This window comes from Elaeis guineensis, chromosome 11 (genome assembly GCF_000442705.2).
Source record: "Elaeis guineensis isolate ETL-2024a chromosome 11, EG11, whole genome shotgun sequence".
NCBI classification, from domain to species: Eukaryota; Viridiplantae; Streptophyta; class Magnoliopsida; order Arecales; family Arecaceae; genus Elaeis; species Elaeis guineensis.
The window spans coordinates 119,343,068-119,362,955 of record NC_026003.2 but is presented as its reverse complement, the minus strand read 5'-3'; the positions used below and the strand labels follow the sequence as shown (position 1 = coordinate 119,362,955).

The 19,888-nt window shown below is 44.2% G+C and overlaps 1 pseudogene; it reads left to right on the top strand.

The window, feature by feature from the left end:
• Positions 1-873: 873 nt before the first annotated feature.
• Positions 874-10,148, top strand: LOC105053809 (26S proteasome non-ATPase regulatory subunit 13 homolog B-like; annotated as a pseudogene).
• The last annotated feature ends 9,740 nt before the right edge of the window (positions 10,149-19,888 follow it).

Sequence of the window (19,888 nt, the reverse complement as noted above, 5' to 3'; positions counted from 1 at the left end):
TTTTTTTTAAAAAGAGCTACTTTAGCTTGATCTTTTATTTTCAGATCAATTTATGCAAAATAATCATAATACAATTCATTTTAGAAACAACAATAAGTATGTACAAAGAGCATAATCAAACAAGCGACATTATAACTATAAGATCGATCAGAGTTATCTGACAGTTTTGACAATCTCTGAATCTTCTTTTAAAATTGTTATCGCTACATGAAATCTATAATTTAAATAAGAGACCATACTTATACTATCCTATGCTATCATTTTTTCCTATCAAGTCAATGCTGTAGTTTGGAGACTCGCACATTGATCTTTCAACATTCCTCAAATCTTTATTTTCAAAAAGACTTTGAATTAATACCTCAGTTGCTGCTTTCTGATCGTCATATGAGAGGAGAAAAATAAGAATAAAAAATTTTAATAAGACAAAAAAGAAAGATAAAATCATATAGATGATGAATTAAAAAGATAAAAAATAATTTAATTTTAGTTGAGAAATACCATATCAAAAACATCTATCACATCATTTCGTATTGTATATCATATCATCTATCACATTATTTTTGTCACGATAATTAGATGATAGTAATGACTATAAAAAAAATTGAAATATATTAAAAGTTATACGAATCAAAGTTCGAAATAAACATGAAACCCTCAAAATATGTAGAATTTTTAAAATAATTAAATAAAAAAAATACAATGCTGGATCGGCTCAATGGAGCGATGCCACGTTTCCAAGGGCAATGGGAACATGCAATTCAAGAAAACGTTTCGCGATCCTCAAAAGGCTGTCTCCTATTTACCCCCCAACAGCTAAAACATGCCGGGCCAATGGTTCACCGGGGGTCCATCCATCAGACGGTAAATCCTTGAAGACAACCCCGACATAAAAAGCCGGCGCTCGGTCGGATGGACGTTTTCCAGTTTCCTCCCTTCTTCGCCGAAGAGAACGCAAGCCTTTGGGTTTTTCCAAAAAAGGAAAAGGGGAAAAAAGAGGGAAGGCGAGGGAAAGAAGCGAGGAAAAGCCAAAAAGCCAAGCTAGGGTCTAAAGATTTCGTCCCGAATCGTCTCGATCTCTTCTCTGGGGCGGGGCGGAGGTCGATCCATTCATGGCGGGGGCACTCCAATACTTAGAATCGCAGCGGAACGCCCAGCCGGACCTTGCCGAGTGGTACAGTTCCCTGGCCGACCTGTACCAGGGGAAGCTCTGGCACCAGCTCACCCTCAAGCTTGAGCAGTTCGTGGCCCTAGCCGTCGTTCAGGTCCGTTCCTTCTCCCTAACTTCTTGTTTTTTCTTTTTTCGACGGTTTATGGATTATTCTTTAGTTGCGTTAGTTGTTTTCAGTCCAAAGGATCACGGGAAACCTTCCAAAGGTTAGTTTTTGAGATGGTGGGGAACAGAACTATCTTGTGGACAAGGTGCTGTTGTTCCTAAAGACATTCCATTGTCTCTGACCAATTCAATCATTGATACTGTTCTGATTGTTAGATGAAAGGTACTCTATATGTAAGTTTTTGGAACCTGTACTAGATTAGTTGTTAGTTTTTTCTACATGTAGTTCTACAATGGGGTTGTCCGTAATTATTGTTCCATGTCCTTGTAGGAGAATCAGTGTCTTGGCTGTTTGATGTTTAGTTTATCCTTCATAGGATCCGAGCACTAATACTACAATAGAATGGCAGGCTTCCTGTTCACTATTCATGGAATTGCCTATACCTGAAAAGAAAAAAAAAAATCCTATGAATATGGCCTAAGTCTGACATATGCTATCCTTAAATATTCATTTGACATGAATTAATTACCTGAATTACTCATGGATACTTCATCTATGAGAAGCTGAAGAGAATCTTCCTTTTCATACTTTTTTTGGTAAATTGCTTCTCATATTTTAAATAGATTTAACATGTGATAATATTGAGCTAAAGATTAAACAACATTTGCTTTATAATGTTTTAGAAAGAGCAGCATTGGCTGTGCAGGTGCCATCTGTCATGTTTTGTGAGGTGGATGGTATGAATATATGAATTGGTGCCTAACATTGCCGAGTTCATAATTCCTCATCTTTTGCCAAAATTCGAGCTAGGGCGCACCAACAAAAAAAAAGAATTTAGGTTCGTTACTATCTGCACATTGTGGCCTGAAATCTTATATGGAGCCCAGCACTTTTTTTTTTTAAATGTCTAGGTCCTTGGGTTGCGTGGGCTGGATCAGCCCATTGACAGCCTTATCCTTAACCATCCAATGTGGACAATTTAATTTCTATGTGCTTTGATTTTTGAGTCTTAACCATCCTTAACCTAGTTTATGTTCGACTATGTTACTTGGACACTTCATTTTCAGCTATCCAGAAGTTTTGACACTTTTGGATACTTTGACATGGCAGGACATAATATGACACAGGTGGACACTCCACTTTGAAGGGTCCTATTGACATCAACGAAAAATGTCTGACATTTTGCACTTTTTTTGAAGTGTCATATAGACTCTTACTTTTAAGTGTTGAATACTTTCAGTGTTCTTAAGTTTTGCTTGACACTTCGAGCAAAGTGTTCCTGAGATGTTCAATACAAAGTTATCAAGATTATATGGACACCTTAAGTGGAATATTGTTATGTTTTAAATATAAATAAATCATAGTCTGTTATCAATCTAAGCATGTTAGCATATCTTAAATGAACCTAACAAATAAATTAAACAACATGCAAACTCATGGTTGTTCTGTTAGTTTATTTGTTAAATAGCATTTATAATTCTAGTTTCTTTTCTTTTTGAATAAGCATCAAAAGAAACAAACAAACTACAAAAACAAATATATATAGGGGACAGCTATTTTCTTTCCAAGGAACAACCAGCTTCGTTGTTCCCACCTGTAAATGACAAGGATACCTTGCATGGAAGTAGTTTTGTCATTTGACAAGTACAATCAATATGCTAAAAAATAAAAAGTGAAACAAGCAATGTAGGAAAACTGCATTCATTGCATTTGCCAAATAACAAAACCAGCCACCTATTTTGTGCAATGAATAGGGGTGCTTTTGTCATTTATGAATGGAAACGACCAGCTTGATTGTTCCCTGGAACTAATTAACCTTCTCTATATATAGTTGGATTACATACTTTATGCTAATTTCTTGAAGGAGTTAATGATCTTAAAATCAATGATAGGCCATCTGAATTGAAGATCCAGACCATTGAACTTGATCTATGCAAAAAAAAAGTCTAAAGCCAAAATTCGTATATCTTTGTGGACCTAACCTTTGCATCGTGTTGGTGCAAAAATGAATGGTGTCTATTGTACTAGTGTGGTAAAATATACGATAGAATATATAATTGAAAATCCACTTTATAGATCATCAGCTACACATCTTAAAATTTAAATCGATTTAAATTCACTAGTTTGTGTTTGTTAGATCATAGTAAAATATAATATCATGTTATTAGATCCATCTACCTTGACATCTACTCGATGATTAGGTTAGAGACCTCCAAAATACATATCTGGTTTCTAGGTTTTTTCTTAATAGTGGAGATCATGTTCAGTAGTTTGGATCTTGAATTTGGATGGTCCGTCATTGATTTTGAATCCTAGCTCCTTCGTCGAGTTAACATATAGTCCAACTCTATGTGCGTGTGTCTGTGTGATGTCCCCATGCCTAGATTTTTGGAGGTTTGTCATGTCTGATACTTGAGGATGCCTGGCATCTATGTCGAGTGTCTAAGTAACACTACTTTTGGGAGAGGTTGGGGAGATATTCTGACACTTGGTATTTGGGAGGCTATATTGCAAGATAAATGTTAAAGCATCCATTATGTTTTTTTCCTAAAAGAGTGTGCTGAATGTCAACTAAATCTCGATTAAGGGCCTTCTCATGGTTGCCTGGTAGGATTCCTTGTGTATCTCATTACTTTTCGGATTATTGCCATTTGTTTCTTCTGTATGATGTGAGTTGATATAGTCTGTTGATTAGTCAAGAACCCTGTGTTGATATGTGCTAAATTCAGAATGATCTACTTTCTCATGGTTCCTTGGAGTTCAGGACACACATAGAATTATCTTGCCAGATCTTATGGATGCATATATGTGCCTTTTCTTCCTTCTACATTATGTGCTGTAAATGATTTGTTGGTCAGTCTAGAAGTCTTTGTTGATCTGTGCTTAACTCAGATTGATGGACTTTCTCATGATTCCTTGGAGTTCAGGACATACAGAATTGTCTTGCCTGATCTTATGGATACATACATGTGCCTTTTGTTCCTTCTACATTTTGTGCTGTAAATGATTTGTTGGTTAGTCTAGATGTTTTTGTTGATCTGTGCTTAACTCAGAATTATGGCCTTCGCATGGTTGTTCATTGCTTTTTGTTTGTTGACTGGTTGAACAATCTATGCTTAAGAAGTATCCATGGAGAGGAGTTGGTGGTTTGCCTTGGTATCATATTCATTTGATGATTAATGATGGCTGACTCCATTTTTTGGGCATGTTGCTTTGCAAAATCTTTAAGGGATTGCTTGACTGGTAACTTATCCTTAAAATATATCTTATCTAGTTAACAATCAGGACTTAATGGATTAGAGAAAAGAACTTAATAGATTATGGAAACTTTGGAGTGCAGAATCCCTAAAAGAAAGAGATAATGGAGATCACCTTTCAAAAGGAATTCGGCATCTCTATGTTTTGGGGATTGTGTGCTTCGAGCTTGGACTTCGACCATGAGAAACTTATCTAATGGACAACGTATGCCGGCATCCAAATTCCAAACAGCCGCTAAGGTAGAATGGAGAAGGCATGTCTATATGTTCTTTTTCTTTGAGATGTCAATTTAATACTTACACAAGGATTGGTTATATTCATGGGCTTGTGTACCACCTTGAACTGCTCGGCTCAGGGTGTATTATACCATACCAAGTCAGAGTCGGTACAAAAATCATATTTGGGTTGTTACAACCAAGGTGAACCGGTGTGTGTACCGACCTATATCGAGATGTACTGAGATAAAAAGTGAGAAAAATAGCTTAAAAGCTGTCTTGGTATGCGGTGCATACTGTACCATACTGATCCATATTGTACTGAACCGATAAGGTGCTGGTACGATACCTGCTATTGAGATTGCAGATGTTGGTTATGCTTCTTCAGTCATGCCTGGCATTTGTTCCAGTTTACAGTAGTGAAGATGTTGTAAGCAAAATGTGCTCAGTAACTAGAGTTAGGCAGATCATCACATATCATGACTTCAGATATTTTGTGGCATTGTCTGTGTCATTTGTGGCTGTATAAATTCTATTTTACTAAGCAATACCCTAAGATTGAGGCGCTTTAAGCTGGGGCCTGCTTGTAATATGAGTCTTCAAGCCTGATGATCGCTCATGCGGCTATAAAAGTTCCATGTATTTCCACAAATGCTAATATGTCAACTTTTTCAAAAACTATATAATCATACTGTTGTGGATAGGATAAAAGTGAATAACAATCTCTTCTTTTTCCCTATCTATAATTTTGGCTTACCATCATGTTGTTATGCAAAAAGCAGCCGCTATGTGTTGGTACTCAAGGTACCCCACAGTGCTTACGTCTTAAGACTGCCGCTTAGATGCCTGCCTATATAATTTGTGTTAAAAAATATTAAAATGTAAATAAATTATAATAATAGATAAAGATTAGAAATTCTAGAATAGCTCAGTCAAAAATAGAAAAAAAAAATTGTAGAGAGAAAGGGATGTATATCCAAGGCTTGGGTCACTTGGGCACCCAACATCTGACCTATCCATATAGGAAGGCAGCCTATGCCATATGCAGAGCGGTCGTGGGGCTGCATACATATATGCAGCTGCATAGATAACTTACTAAAAGAGTGTGACATACAGCTGCATGGATAACTTACTAAAAGAGTGTGATTATGTCATGGTGACTTACTAAAAGAGTGTTCTTCCTCTTCTCGCACTTAACAACTGTGTGATCTTCCCCATAAGATATTTTGTGCAGACATCCAAACAGGCCCTTACTTTAACAGACAACAGAGTTTATTATGATTTTTTCACTTCTTTTTACTTTAACGATACTTGCTGCTTGTGAAATAAAGCTCAAGGTCCGTTTACAAGCTTTTATTATCTATTCCACCAAAATTTCTTGTTATTTTTTGATTTAGTCTCTCACTTAGGAGTTGTTGAAAGCGAATTGTTTAATCTTGTAATGCTTGTGGTCCTTAACTAATTTTTTTTCCTATTTTGCATATTCAGGATTTGGCATTTGACCTTTTCCTTTCTGCTTTGCTGGGTGATAACATGTATAACTTTGGGGAATTGCTCGCCCATCCAATTGTAAGTGGAAGTTTTACATAAACATTACATTATTTTTATGGCAAATATCAAACCATTAATTGTTTATATTGTGTCACAGAAACTTGTTTAATTCTTTGCTGTAAAGAAAAAAGAATTCGGTTGATAGTGCTGTATGAAGCAATGCATCTGGACTTCTTGAGTTTTTAGTTGCATTTTTATTATTTTTGTTTGGGCAAGAGGGAATTTGTTCTTGGTTTAGAGGAATTTTGTTCTAGTTTATCTTATACTCCCATGTTAATTTGTAGTTTCCTTTTGCTTGTGTTTATTTTTCCTCCTTATATGTTACTTGTATCAAAGAACGCGTGTTTAGATCAACGTTCTGCCTGGGTCTTGCATTGACAATGAAGAAATTCTACTCTATCCGGATACTGCATTGAAGTGAAGGAATTTTACTCATGTACCTATTTAGATCCACGTTCTACCTGGGTCTTGCATTGACAATGAAGAAATTTTACTTTATCTGGATACTGCATTGACAAGAAGGAATTTTACTTGTGTACCTATATTTGTTGATGTGGATTTTCTTTTTGTTGTTTAAAGTCACATAAGGCTAGATCCTTCTTTATCACAAATGGGTAGAATTGTAATACCAAGCACGTGTATTTTACTTATGGTTATTGAATGGTAGTACACGTATTGATGTATATATGCATGCAGTGCATGTCATGTGGTAAGAAATATATATTTGATTAATAATAATAATATTATTATTATTATTTTTGTGGGGTGGGGGGGGGTGGGTTTGGACCATGTTTAGGATAGCCTTGGTCCAGTGCTTCCAGGTGTTTTGTTTTTCTTGTGATAATTTTTAAATAATTATTCCAAAACTTCCAAATCACAATCTATTTCAGCCCCTTTTATCTAGGGCTGCAAATAAAATGGAATGAGCAGAAACAAATTTTCAATCCGGTTAAATTTGAATATTTATTCTTTTTCACAACCAAAACAATGAGAAAGTAGAAGGAAAGAGATTTCAGATCCGATTAGATCTGAATATTTATCCTTTTTTACGGCCAAAACAGCGAGATGGTAGAAGGAAAGAGGACTGATTGAACAAAGGTGACGAAGAATAGAGCAGAGAGATAGTAATAGAGGGTAAATTAAGGTTCATTGAACTAGGGCCGGGCTTCACCCCAGCCGATGGCCAGTTTGGTATGGTACTGGTACGTACCGGACTGACCTTAGCTCTACCAAAACTGAGATATCCAGGATGATGTGTGGCTGGTTTACTTGAATACTGGTGATTGGCAATTCTTATTGATTTTTTCCCTTTTTGGTAAGGAATTCTTTGATTTGTTTGGATTAATTGGATTACCTGATAGATTAAGTTGTGTTCAAATTTTAAGTTGAAGAAGAGTTTATCTGGGAGGAAGGGGGCCAAACCTGTTTCTTTTTCTTCTCTTAAGCTGTTTAGATAGTTGCAAAATGTTCTGTTAAAGGGGGAGCAAATATACAAACCTTGTAAGTATCACCATCAAAAAAAGTCCATGACTGCATATGATCTTGATTGCCTATATACTTTCTGACATGCCCAACTCTGGCTTCCTGTAATTTGTGATCCCAGCAAAATTGATAATTTATCTGATTAGGTTTTCTTACAAATAATTCTCTGCCGTCTGTTGCTAATGATAGCCGTATCGACCACTTATTTACCCATTTTGTTATGTAATACACTCATTTATTATTCTCCTCATCCAAGTCTAGGCCTAATGCTTGGGCTAGCTTTTGATTCAATGTGCCTTGTTGATCCAACATGCATTATTTTCCACATTACCATTATTCAGCTACCACATAGTTATTGTTTTTAACCTTGCCATTGTTTTATTATGCTTCTATATCAAAGTTCTAATGTCTAGAATTTTCACCTTGTATGCATCACTGTCTGAATCTGTAAACACATTTTTTTTATAATATTGAATGGCCATAGAAGGTGCAATTATCTCGAAGCATTGAAAAAGTTCAAAGTGAAATGGGAGCTCTTGCTTGGTTGTTGGATTTTATTTGTTCTTTAGTCTTCAATGGAGTCTGAGGAAAGATAAAATTCCGCTAGTATTGACTTTAGAATAAACCCTTTTCCTTTTTAGGCAGCAAGTCTAGATTTTGGTGGAAACACCAAATATGACAAGGAAAGGAAGGAACATTTGAAAGTCTTCAGTGTGTCCTATTTTCTATTCTACGACGAAAAGTACAATAATGGGTTTCTTTGAAGACAATCTGGTGTATATTTTGTTGGTAAAATGTTAATTTCTTTCTTTACTTATTGCTTGTGATATTCTCTTCTTTGTTTTATGAGTTGATGCACTTAGTCTTTTATGAGCCTTTTTGCTTTTTATCTCCCACTAAATAACTCCGAATTCAAATATACCACTTACAGTTAGATATGTTGAGCTTATAATATGTTTTGCAGATCAGTAGTCTTCTTGGAACCAAAGTGGAGTGGCTTTACCATATACTTCAGGCATTCAACGGTGGCAATCTGAAACGCTATCAAGAACTCTGCGATGTCCATAGTGCTGCTTTGAGTGCACAGCCTGCATTAGAATGAGAAGAAGCTAATTGAAAAAATCAATATTCTTTGTTTGATGGAAATCATCTTTAGGTTAAGATCTGCTAGGCAGTGCCAAATATGCTTGTGATACAGTTTTTCTTCAGCACAATACAGGGACCTCAAGTTTTATGCTCATGTTTTTCAATTTTTTTTAATTTTATTGATTTAATTTTTTTACATTGCTGCATGATTTGCATGTTGCAATCTTGTTCATTGCAGCCGACCATCTGAAGATCGAACAATTCCATTAAGTGTTGTTGCCAAACAAACTAGACTTTCCATTGAAGATGTGGAATATCTTCTAATGAAAAGCCTCTCCGCAAGTAATACTTTCTGCATTTATCTTTGTTGACTAAGGAGGGAGATCTGCCCGAATGGTCATTCTGTAAACTCTCAAAATGAAGGATCAATCTTTCGAAATTCTTCTCAACAAGGAAGAGTCTAGAAAATGGGGTACGTGACTTTCAAAAGGGGGAGTCATCTTCACTCCAAGGCACATATTAGCCCAAGAGCAAAAGGAAATGCAGTCTGATTAAATTGATTATATATTAATCGTTTTCATCATTCTGATGTTAGATATATCCTACCTGAATTGTCGTTGCCCTTGCATAGTATGGGAAAAATGCAGTATGTGTATTTTATTTTTTCTTGCCACTTCATGACATTGTATTAATGCTTCAAAATCCTATGCAGGTTCATCTTATTGAAGGCATGATAGATCAAGTTGAGGGCACAGTTCATGTCTCATGGGTGCAGCCTAGGGTTTTGGGGATTTCACAGATCAAATCCTTATGTAGTCGACTGGACACATGGGCAGGCAAGGTGCATGCAGCTTTGTTGTCAGTCGAAGCAGAGATACCTGATCTAGTGGCATCGTGATGTGTTCTGTAGCCTCACCTTTACAAGCTCTTTGTAATAGCTTTTGCCACAGAAGGAAGCAAAGGAAACTTTCCTGCGGCCGTTGTCTGGATCCTCTTATTTTGATGTCTTGAAGAAATTTTTGTGCACAAGGGGTGGCGGTTGAAAGCTGACCTGAAGCCTGTATTTTTTAAAATTTTTCAGACTAGTCTTGGAACTTGAAATATGCTTACAGAGACAAAGGACCATATGTTTTAGGTTAGTGGAAGCTTCCAAATTCAGATCATCTATTTTCCTTTTGTGATTCAGCAATGATGCATGTCGGTCACTTGTGCAAGAAAATACTGCTCGCTTTCTCACATTGCTGTTATCTTAATAATTATTTGGATCATCATTTTTGTTCCTTGTCTCTGTGCTTAACAATGAGAATTGACTTTGGATTTTAGCTGCCAGTTCAGTTGAATAAAATTAATCTGGTTTGCAACCTTGTCATCCATCTTTATCATGGATTATGGAGATGGAATCTAGTAGTGGATATGGCATTGTCAAATGAAATTGTAAGAAAACATCTCGGTCATGTTTTACTGCACATGGCATTCCCAAGATACCTATCTTTTTGAGTCAACTTATGGGTTGGTCATTTCTGCGCAGTCCAAAAGATGATATTTCACATGTTAGGGCTTTGGAATGTTTTCATTAAGAAGAGAATGCCAACCATGCGAATATTCAAGAAGAATCATAGACCAAAATTTTTCATATTGAGCTAGGGGTGGTAATTTACTTTACCCCATCGGTCATCTTACTTGAACGAGACAAGCTTTATTGGACCTGTAGTGGGATGGGGCTGGATGCCGATCATGAAAAAACTCATCTCAAACCCAATATGATGTACATAACTTGTTACAGCAAGTATAAAAGTGGAGCACATGTAGATTCATACAATCACAGGATAGAGAAGATAAGAAAAAATGGATATAGAATTTATATAGTTCGGTTGTAAAGTCTACGTTCACAAATAAGACATCAGAAAAAAAAAATTATTATGATGAAAAAAGAGATATAATCACTCAGAACTCTTCAAATGCTAACCGCAGTCTAATTTGATTTTTCAAACTTCTCACCAAAAAACTTCTCACTACAGACCTCTCAAAAAATTTCATTCAGATCATAACATGAGTTTTTCGGATCAGATTATAATTCGAGCTCATAAAAAATATTCAAAATTCAAGTCATATTAACGTAACTTTTCACGAATCTTTTTTCGAAGAAAAAAAAAATTTTGCATATAAAAATAATTAAGTTTTGTAACTTCAACTTATTGGATATGTTCCACTCCATCCCATCTAACTCTATAACCTACCTTATCTTAATGCTCTAGCCATCTGTGCAAGTATGGAGTAGGTACAGCGAACGGGGAACCCATTCATATCGGATCCATTGCCATCCTTATGTTGAGAAGTTGTACTCAGTTATACTCCAATATGTACCCACTTATAAAAATAGCACATACATATATAAGTGTATTTTGAGATAGTTGATGTTACTTTATGTAGGGACAATATAACTATGTAGGAGAACCATCATAAGTGTAAGTGTGTGTGGACCTTGCATGAGTCTGTGCAGGACTAGAAGTTAAAAGCTATATGGTCAAAGAACCACATGTTAAAGTTCAGTTAAAGAAAGACCCGGATGTACATTCCCCGAACAAATAAGCCACCAAAGAAAGTCTCACGTGATTCTTACCGGAAAAAAAAAAAAAAAGAAAGTCTCACGTGATCGTCCCTCCCAATGGCTGGTCTTGTTAAGAAAGATATATCATGGCCATGCACGTTAGCCATCCAAGCAATTGTGAAACACATCAAGATCTGTCAAACTTTGTGACAGCTAAAGAAGTGATGACTTGTAGATTCAATATTTCGATTGTGTCATCTGGATGGGCAAGGTTGCGACGATGAAAAACTTTAGCAAAAGGGAGCCTAGCAACTGCCTATCGACAACAAAATGTATGAATTTTGTTGCGGTCAATCCCCTCATCGCCTGGTCGTCGGGAACGAGTGTCTGCAAAAGAAAGTCCATACTGACCGGAGACGGCTCCGATGGGGACCCTCCGACGGTCAAGTCAGAGAGGAGACTAGGCAACAGTGAAATGAAAGCAGAGAGCTCAACGAGAGAGAGAGAGAGGAGGGAGTTCAGGGGTTTCGAGTCGACCTCTAGCACTGTTACCTTCCCCGATATATATAGTGGAGCATGGTATGGCGCCGTCATTAATGGCGCGGACAATTGAAGTATTGTCAACTCATTGAGGACTGTCAGAGCCGTCGTGAGGGTATCAAATCGCTGTGGGGCTGTCAAATCGCTAGGGTTGACCATGCCTTAGATGGGATAATGCCCCTAGGCGGCAGTGCCGCATGCCATTGTCAGGGCTGACAGTCTCTGGCAGTAGTACGGCGATTGGAGGAGCCGACCGACCATAGGTCGGTAGCCAGCTGAGGGGCGTCGGGTGAAGATCCGAGCCCCTCCGACAGTCAGTCGGGCGCGTTGCAGGAGTCGGACATCGGACTCCATGGTGCAGTCGGTCGGGAGAGCGGAAAAGATCTGTCCGACCGACGTATCCTCGGTCGGTCGATAACCGCCGATCGGTCGGTAACGGCTCCCGTCGGTCGGTCGGCAAAGTCGGGCATGGAACATGTAGGCCCGATGATGAGTCGGCATGAGTGGGGTCGGTCGGCATTCCCCAACAGTTGCCCCCCTCCACTCCTGAGTCGGATGGCGCGCTGGCCAATGTCTTTGTTTGGGGCAGCAGTGTCGGGCGAAAGGAGTAGATTACAAGCGTGTCAAGTTCCGACCGTCCCGTGGGCTGGTATGACGACCGTACCTTGGGTTGACATGATGACGGGCGCCTCGTGAATGTCGGACGATTCGCTGGCGTCAGATGTCCTATCGGTGTCAGACGTCCCGTCCCATCGGGAAGGGAAACCGTCGTTCCCGCTGCCCCTTCGGGGATACGAAACGTCATGGCCTCTGTGCCACGTGGTAGGTGGCCATTGGGACGGGCCCGTTGGAGCGGATGGAGGTGACGTGGCTCGATCTGAGGATGGGTGTGTTGAACCGTCGGGCCGACGGACGGCCCGGATAACGCCACGTGGCGTGATCTGGGTATCCCTCGTTGGTCGTGCCTTCATCTCGACCGTCAGGGGATACTATATATACAGGGTCACCCATACCCAGATTTTTACCCCCCTCACTTTGCTGTCGAGACTCTGCGCGTGTAGTTCCCCGTTCCAGGTACTCTGTTTTCCTTCTTCTCAGGGGTCTTCTCTTTTTCTTCTAGGGGCCTTCCCCATCTTTATCGTCTCCCTCCTTGTTTTCCGCCCTTCGTTCAGGTCCATGGCCAGAACATCCCCACGAGGAGTTCGGTCGGGAGAGCCGACTGACGACCCTCGGTCGACCCCAGAGGTGGAGGTCTCTTCACTTTCGGGGCCGAACGTCGATCGGCTCCGGGAGCAATATTGCATCCCGGAGCAGTTTCGGCTGTTCGCCCCTGGTGCCAATGGTCGGGTTAATAGCCCTCCTGAGGGCCAGGTGGCCTTCTATGTTGAGGACCTCCGGGCCGGTCTTCGCTTCCCGGTCCCGGAGTTCATCCAGAATATGCTCGACTATTACGGGCTATGTCCGGCTCAACTCGCACCGAACTCAGTTCGGCTAATAGTCAGTTTTGCTTTGTTGTGTCGGCTTTTGCCGACTGTCCCTCGGATTTTCCTCTTCCGAGCCTTCTTCGTCCTCCGACCCCACCCTAAAGCCCGAGGGTGGTGGTACTTTAATCCTCGGAATGGGCTTTCTTTCATCACTGGTCTTCCGTCGTCCATTCATGGATGGAAGAACCAGTTCTTTTTTGTATCTTCTTCTACTCCATGGGGGTTTCCTGCTCGTTGAGAGAATCCCCGAACCCAACTGAACGAGAACAGTCGGGTGGAAGCTGAGGACCGAGAAGACTTCCACCGGCTGAAGGATATTTCGGTGCCGAAGCAGAGGGAGCTCGTCACCGAGCAGGCGCTGTATGACGCCGGTCTCAGCCTGGTCCCTCGCTTGGGTTGGTTCCCTGTCTTCCTTCCTCTTTTCTTTTTTCTTTTCCTTTATGGTGCTGACCACTTGTCGTCGTTTTGCAGATATGCCGTCGAGGTCAAGACTGACGGCAGCCGATGTACGTCAGTACGCCGTTCGGAAGAGGCCGGCACAAGGGGTCGGTCCATCGCGGCCTCCCAAGCGACCTCAGGTGGCTCCGCCAAGCGAGCCGACCAGGTCGGAGGCGGAGCCTGTTATCGCACTGTCGGTGCCGACAGTGCTCGTCGAAGTCCCGTCCGAGGGACCGTCGGGGGAGGGCACTGCCACGCCCGAAAGAAGGGCGGCCGAGGAATCGGTCGATGGCGCGCCGGCTGCTCAGCCGGTGGAGGAGGATCGAGAGGAGGCGCGCGAGCCTGAGCAACCCGCGCTTGCTACTGCTGCGCCTTCGGTGGATACTCGGTCGGGCTCCAGCTTGCCGTCCTTCTCCGACGTCAGGGCCTGGATGTCCGGTCGAGGGAAGGCCCCGATGGCATCCGACGACGAAGAAAGGTCGGTCGGTGGTGGGGGGTCGACCGACCTCCCACTTTCCGAAGGTGCGTCGGGCCTGGCCAACCACGACTTGGCCAGGAGGCTGTGCCAGGCGCTCCTTCTCCCAGCCGACATCGAGGCGATGAAGAATTAGCGTATCTCCGACATGCTGTCTTCATTCTACCTGATGATGATCCGGATGAGTCTCTCTCTTCTTTATTTCCATTATTGTTTCTGTGAGTTCGATCTTCTGACGGTCGGTCTTGTTTTATGCAGCTGGTCTACAACATATCCGAGCTAGAGGTCGGATATCGAAAGTTCGATGACCTGCGCGCGGCTTGGAGGGACAAGGTCGCGGCTACCGAAGCCGACAGGGTCATCTTGGTCGACCAGCTGCAGCAGTCGGTCGACCAGGAGGGCCGACTTGAGGGGGAGGTCTCCCGGCTCACGGAGGAGGTCTCCCGACTCACAGGAGCCTTGGCGACATCGGAATCAGAGCTGCAGTCGGCCCGGGACGACGCGAAGAAGAAGTCCCGGACCGTCCGTCAGCTTCGGGACGAGCGGGACAGCTTCGCCAAGGAGCTGAAGACCGAACGCGAGCAGCTCTGAGTAAGTCTCGGAAACCTCGCTAAGGCCGAAGAAGGTCTATCCATCGCCCAGGCCGATGCAGACATCGCGAAGGCAGAAGCGGAGTCGGCGAAGGAGGCCATGGGTCGGGCTGTTGAAGACTTCCGCGACTTGGAAGAGTACCGGGAAGAGCTTCTGGAGAGCGGCTTCCTTTCGTACCGGGTGGGGTACGAGGACGCTCGGAGCTTGATCTCAACGGCGTTGTTTTGTCGGAGTCGGAGGCCCCAGCTATGGAGGAGACAGCCGACCCAGCATCGAAAGGCCTCACCACCAGGGCGAAAGCCGAAGAAGACGCAGAGCGAGCCACCGAAGATCAAGCGGCCCCGACTGCCGAAGCCAGAGCAGGTTCGCCGACCGTCCCGGGCCGTCGTCCAGTGGAGGAGGCCGACTCTGAAGACTAGTCGATTTTTTTCATTTCTTTTTGCTTCGGCTTATCATACTTGTAGTCGAGCTTCGGCCCAGTTTGTAAACTTGTCTTGATCTTCAATGAAATCGAAGTCAAAATTTTTAGACTTGAACCTCTTTCCTCCGCATGTCTTTCTTTTTTTTCATGTGTTGTGGAATGCATTTGAACACATAAGTCGCTAGTCCGATAGACCAGTTAGGATGTTCGGTAATGCGTGCCGCCACAATGGCAGAGCAAGTCCCGACTTTGGATCGGTCTTCCGACGGTTGAGGGCTTAAGTCGGGCATCCTTCGCCCGGTTGTGAGTCGGGCGTATTCGTTGAGTCGAAAGTCGACCGACCGTCGGATAAGACTTGGCAGTCGGATATCTTTCGATGCATTCAATCGAATGTCGTCCGGCGTGTTTATTCGGGGAAGCGATGATAAGTCGGATCCCAATACCCTTACGTCAGGCACTTACGCCGCGCCGTGTGATAGACGGTGGTAAGCCGAATATCCTTCGACCGGCCGTAGCTTGGTCGGTGAGTAATGAATGCGACAGTGGTCGCGACGTGTGATAGATGGTGGCAAGCCGAATATCCTTCGATCGGCCGTGGCTCGGTCGGTAAGTTGCGACAGCAGTCGGGCAGGCATTTTGCCTTTCTTTGGTCGGGGCTCAGTCGGCAAATTAGCCGATCGTTTGGCCCGAAACTTCGACCGTAGAAGGAGTGTTAACTCCCGTTGTCATGGACGGTTCGGCCCTTGTGTGCGTCCGATACATCATCGGCGATCAGACCGTTGGTTCCATGCGGACATTAAGTCCGAGTCGAGACGTCGGGACTCGTCCTTCTTGGCGAGAGCCGATCATCAGTCGAAGAGTTAAGACTCCGAAATTTGAAATTGGATTTGTATTTCGAATGAACAGGTACAAAGTTCATCGGTGATACAACTTCAGGTTGTCAGCATTCCAGATCCGGGGAATGGGTTTCCCTTCCAGGGTTTTCAGTCGGTAAGCCCTTGGCCCGTAGGTGTCTGCTACCATGTAGGGCCCTTCCCAATTTGGAGCTAGCTTCCCTTGGCCTAGGGGCTTCGAGACTTCTGCCTTTCTTAGGACTAGGTCCCCGGGCCTGAAGAGCTTTGGTCTGACCTTGGCGTTGTAATATCGGGCTACCTTCTGTCGGTATGAAGCCATGCGAAGTTGGGCCTCGCTCCGAAGTTTGGGGAGGAGATCTAGGTCGGCTCTCCGACAATCAGAGTTGTTCGGCTCTTGATACTGCTCGACCCTAGTTGACGGCAGTCCGATTTCGAGTGGTATCATCGCCTCCATCCCATAGGCCAAACTGAAAGGCGACTCCCCGGTCGGAATGCGGGGGGTCATTCGGTAAGCCCACAGGACGGAGTTCAACTCATCGACCCAGAGGCCTTTGGCTTCATTCAGTCGGATTTTAAGCCCATGTAGTATGGTCCGGTTGGTCATCTCGACCTCGCCATTGGACTGTGGGTGCCCGACTGAAGTCAGTCGGTGCATGATGTGAAACATCGCGCAGAAGTCTCTGAAGTCCTGGTTGTCGAACTGTCGCCCATTGTCGATGATAATGGTATGCGGTAGCCCGAACCTGAAGATGATGGACTTCTGAACAAAATCCTCCATCTTCCGCTCGGTAATCTGCGCCAGGGGTTCGACCTCCACCCACTTGGTGAAGTAGTCGATGGCAATGACTATGAACTTCCTTTGACCTGATGTCGGAGGGAAGGGACCGAGAATGTCGACCCCCCACTGAGCGAAGGGCCATGGGGCAACAATAGGAGTGATTTGGCTGGCTGGTCGGTGTTGCACGTTGGCGTACTTCTGGCATGGTTCGCACTTCCGGACCAACTCAGCCGCATCCTTCCTCATGGTGGGCCAGTAGTAACCCTGCCGCAGGACCTTGTAAGCCAATGACTTGCCCCCCAAGTGACTCTCGCAGATCCCTTCGTGCACTTCTCTGAGTGCGTAATCTGCATCGGTCGGTTCCAAGCACCTGAGCAAGGGAAGAGAGAACGACCTTTTGTAGAGTCGGCCATCCATGATCATGTATTGGGAGGCCGACCATTAGAGCCACCTGGCCTCTGCAGGATATTCGGGGCTGATCTCGTCGGCCAGGTATCGAACAATCGGATCCATCCAGCTTGGTTCGGCCGTTAGTTGTAGCACCTCTTCGACCTTGTCGATGCTCAGTTGCTCGAGATTCTCCAGAACGTCTGGCCTAAAAAGTCAAAAGCTGAAGTCGCCAGTCTGGAGAGTGCGTCGGCCCGGACGTTCTCCGACCTAGGGATATGGGAGATCTCGAAATATCCGAGGCGTGCCACGAGATCCTTCACCTTCTGGAGATATTTCGTCATAGCTGGGTCTCGCACCTCGAATTCGCCTTTGACCTGCCCCATGATTAGTTGAGAATCGGAGAACACCCGAAGGCTGTCGACCTCAAGTTCCCTTGCCATCCTCAAGCCGGCGAGGAGTGCTTCGTACTCGGCTTGGTTATTGGAGGCTTTGAAGTCGAATCGGAGGGCATACTCGGTGACTACCCTATCCGAGTTGGTGAGCAGAAATCCAGCCCCGCTCCCCTGAGCGTTTGAAACTCCGTCGATGTGCAGTACCCAGGTGGACACCGGATCAGGCTCAAAGACCGTCGCTCCTCCGGGGTTCTCGTGTTCCGATCTTCAATCAGTCGTCGGGCATTCTGCGGTGAAGTCGGCCAGGACCTGGGCCTTTAAGGCAGGTCGCGGTCGGTACTGTATGTCGAACTCACTGAGCTTCATTGCCCACTTCGCCAGTCGTCCCGATGTGTCGGGTCGGTGCAATATCGCCCTCAGGGGCTGATTGGTGAGGATCATAATGGCATGCACCTGGAAGTATGGGCGGAGTCGTTCTGCAGAGACGGTCAGGGCGAAAATCATCTTTTCCGTCTCCGAATACCGAACTTCAGCACCGTGGAGCACTTTGCTGGTATAGTAGATAGGTTGATGGGTTCGGCTCCCGTTCTCTCAGACGAGCACCGAACTAACCACCTCGAGGGAAGTAGCCAAATAGAGGTACAGCGTCTCTCCGTCCTTCGGCTTCACAAGCAGTGGAGGAGAAGCCAGGTACTCCTTCAAATCTTCGAAGGTCCGTCGGCACTCGTTCGACCAAGAGAAACCCTTCACTTGCCTCAGAGTCTTGAAGAACGAGAGGTATCTTTCAGCCGACCGGGAGATGAACCGACTGAGGGCGATGATCTTCCCATTCAACTGCTAGACTTCCTTCTTGGTGTTCGGGTGCCGCATGTCGATGATTGCTTTGATTTTCTCGGGGTTGGCCTCGATTCCACGCTGAGAAATGAGGAACCCGAGGAACTTCTCCGAGGTCACTCCAAAAGCATACTTAGTTGGATTCAGCTTCATTCGGTGTTGTCGTAGAGTGCAGAAATCTTCTCCGAGATCTCGAACGTGATCTGCAGTCCGTGCACTCTTCACCAGCATGTCGTCCACATATACTTTCATATTGCAGCCGATCTGGTCTTTGAAGACCTTATTGACGAGTCGTTGGTAGGTAGCTCCAGCATTTTTCAGTCCAAAGAGCATCACTCTGTAGCAGTAGAGGCCCTTGGGGGTCACGAAGGCGGTGTGCTCCTCGTCTTTAGGCACTATCCGGATCTGGTTGTACCCGGTGAAGGCATCCATGAAGCTGAGCAGTCGATAACCGAACGTCGCATCCACTAGCTGGTCGATCTTTGGAAGTGAAAAGCTGTCCTTCGGACAGGCCCGATTCAAGTCGGTGTAGTCGATGCAAATCCTCCACTTTCCATTGGCTTTCTTCACCATGACAACATTGGCGAGCCAATCGGGATATGTAGTTTCTTTGATGAAGCCTGCCTCGAGTAGCTTGTCCACCTCTTCGTCGATGGCCTTCTGTCTTTCAGGAACAAAAGACCTTTTCTTCTGCCTCACCGGTCTCATCGTCGGGTCGATGTTGAGTCGGTGCGTTATTGTCTCCGGGGAGATGCCTGACATATCTGCTACCGACCAAGCGAATATGTCGGCATTGGCCTTCAGCAGTTCTGTCAACCGTTGTCGTTCCGGGTCGGGTAGCTGAGACCCGACCCATACCTGTCGGTCGGGATCCTTTGCTATCGAGATGGGGACGAGCTGCTCGGCCGGTGAACTCCGTTCTTCCTCCTCCCGTTGGTCTAGCTTGTCGATCGTTAGGGAGCCCTTCAACTTGTTGGTTTGAGCGGAGATCTGGAAGCATCGACGGGCGAGCTGTTGGTCTCCGCGCATCTCTCCGACTCCATTTTTGGTCGGAAACTGAATCAGAAGATGGTACGTCGAGACGATCGCTTTGAGGACGTTTAGCCCGGGTCTTCCGAGTATGGTGTTGTAGGCCGAAGACACCTGGACGACCATGAAAGTCAAATGGACTGTGCTTTGTCGTGGTTCGGTACCAACCGTCATGGGCAGAGTCACTTCTCCTTCCGTTGTGACAGCATCCCCAGCGAAGCCTATCAAGGGCGTAGAGATATTCTTGA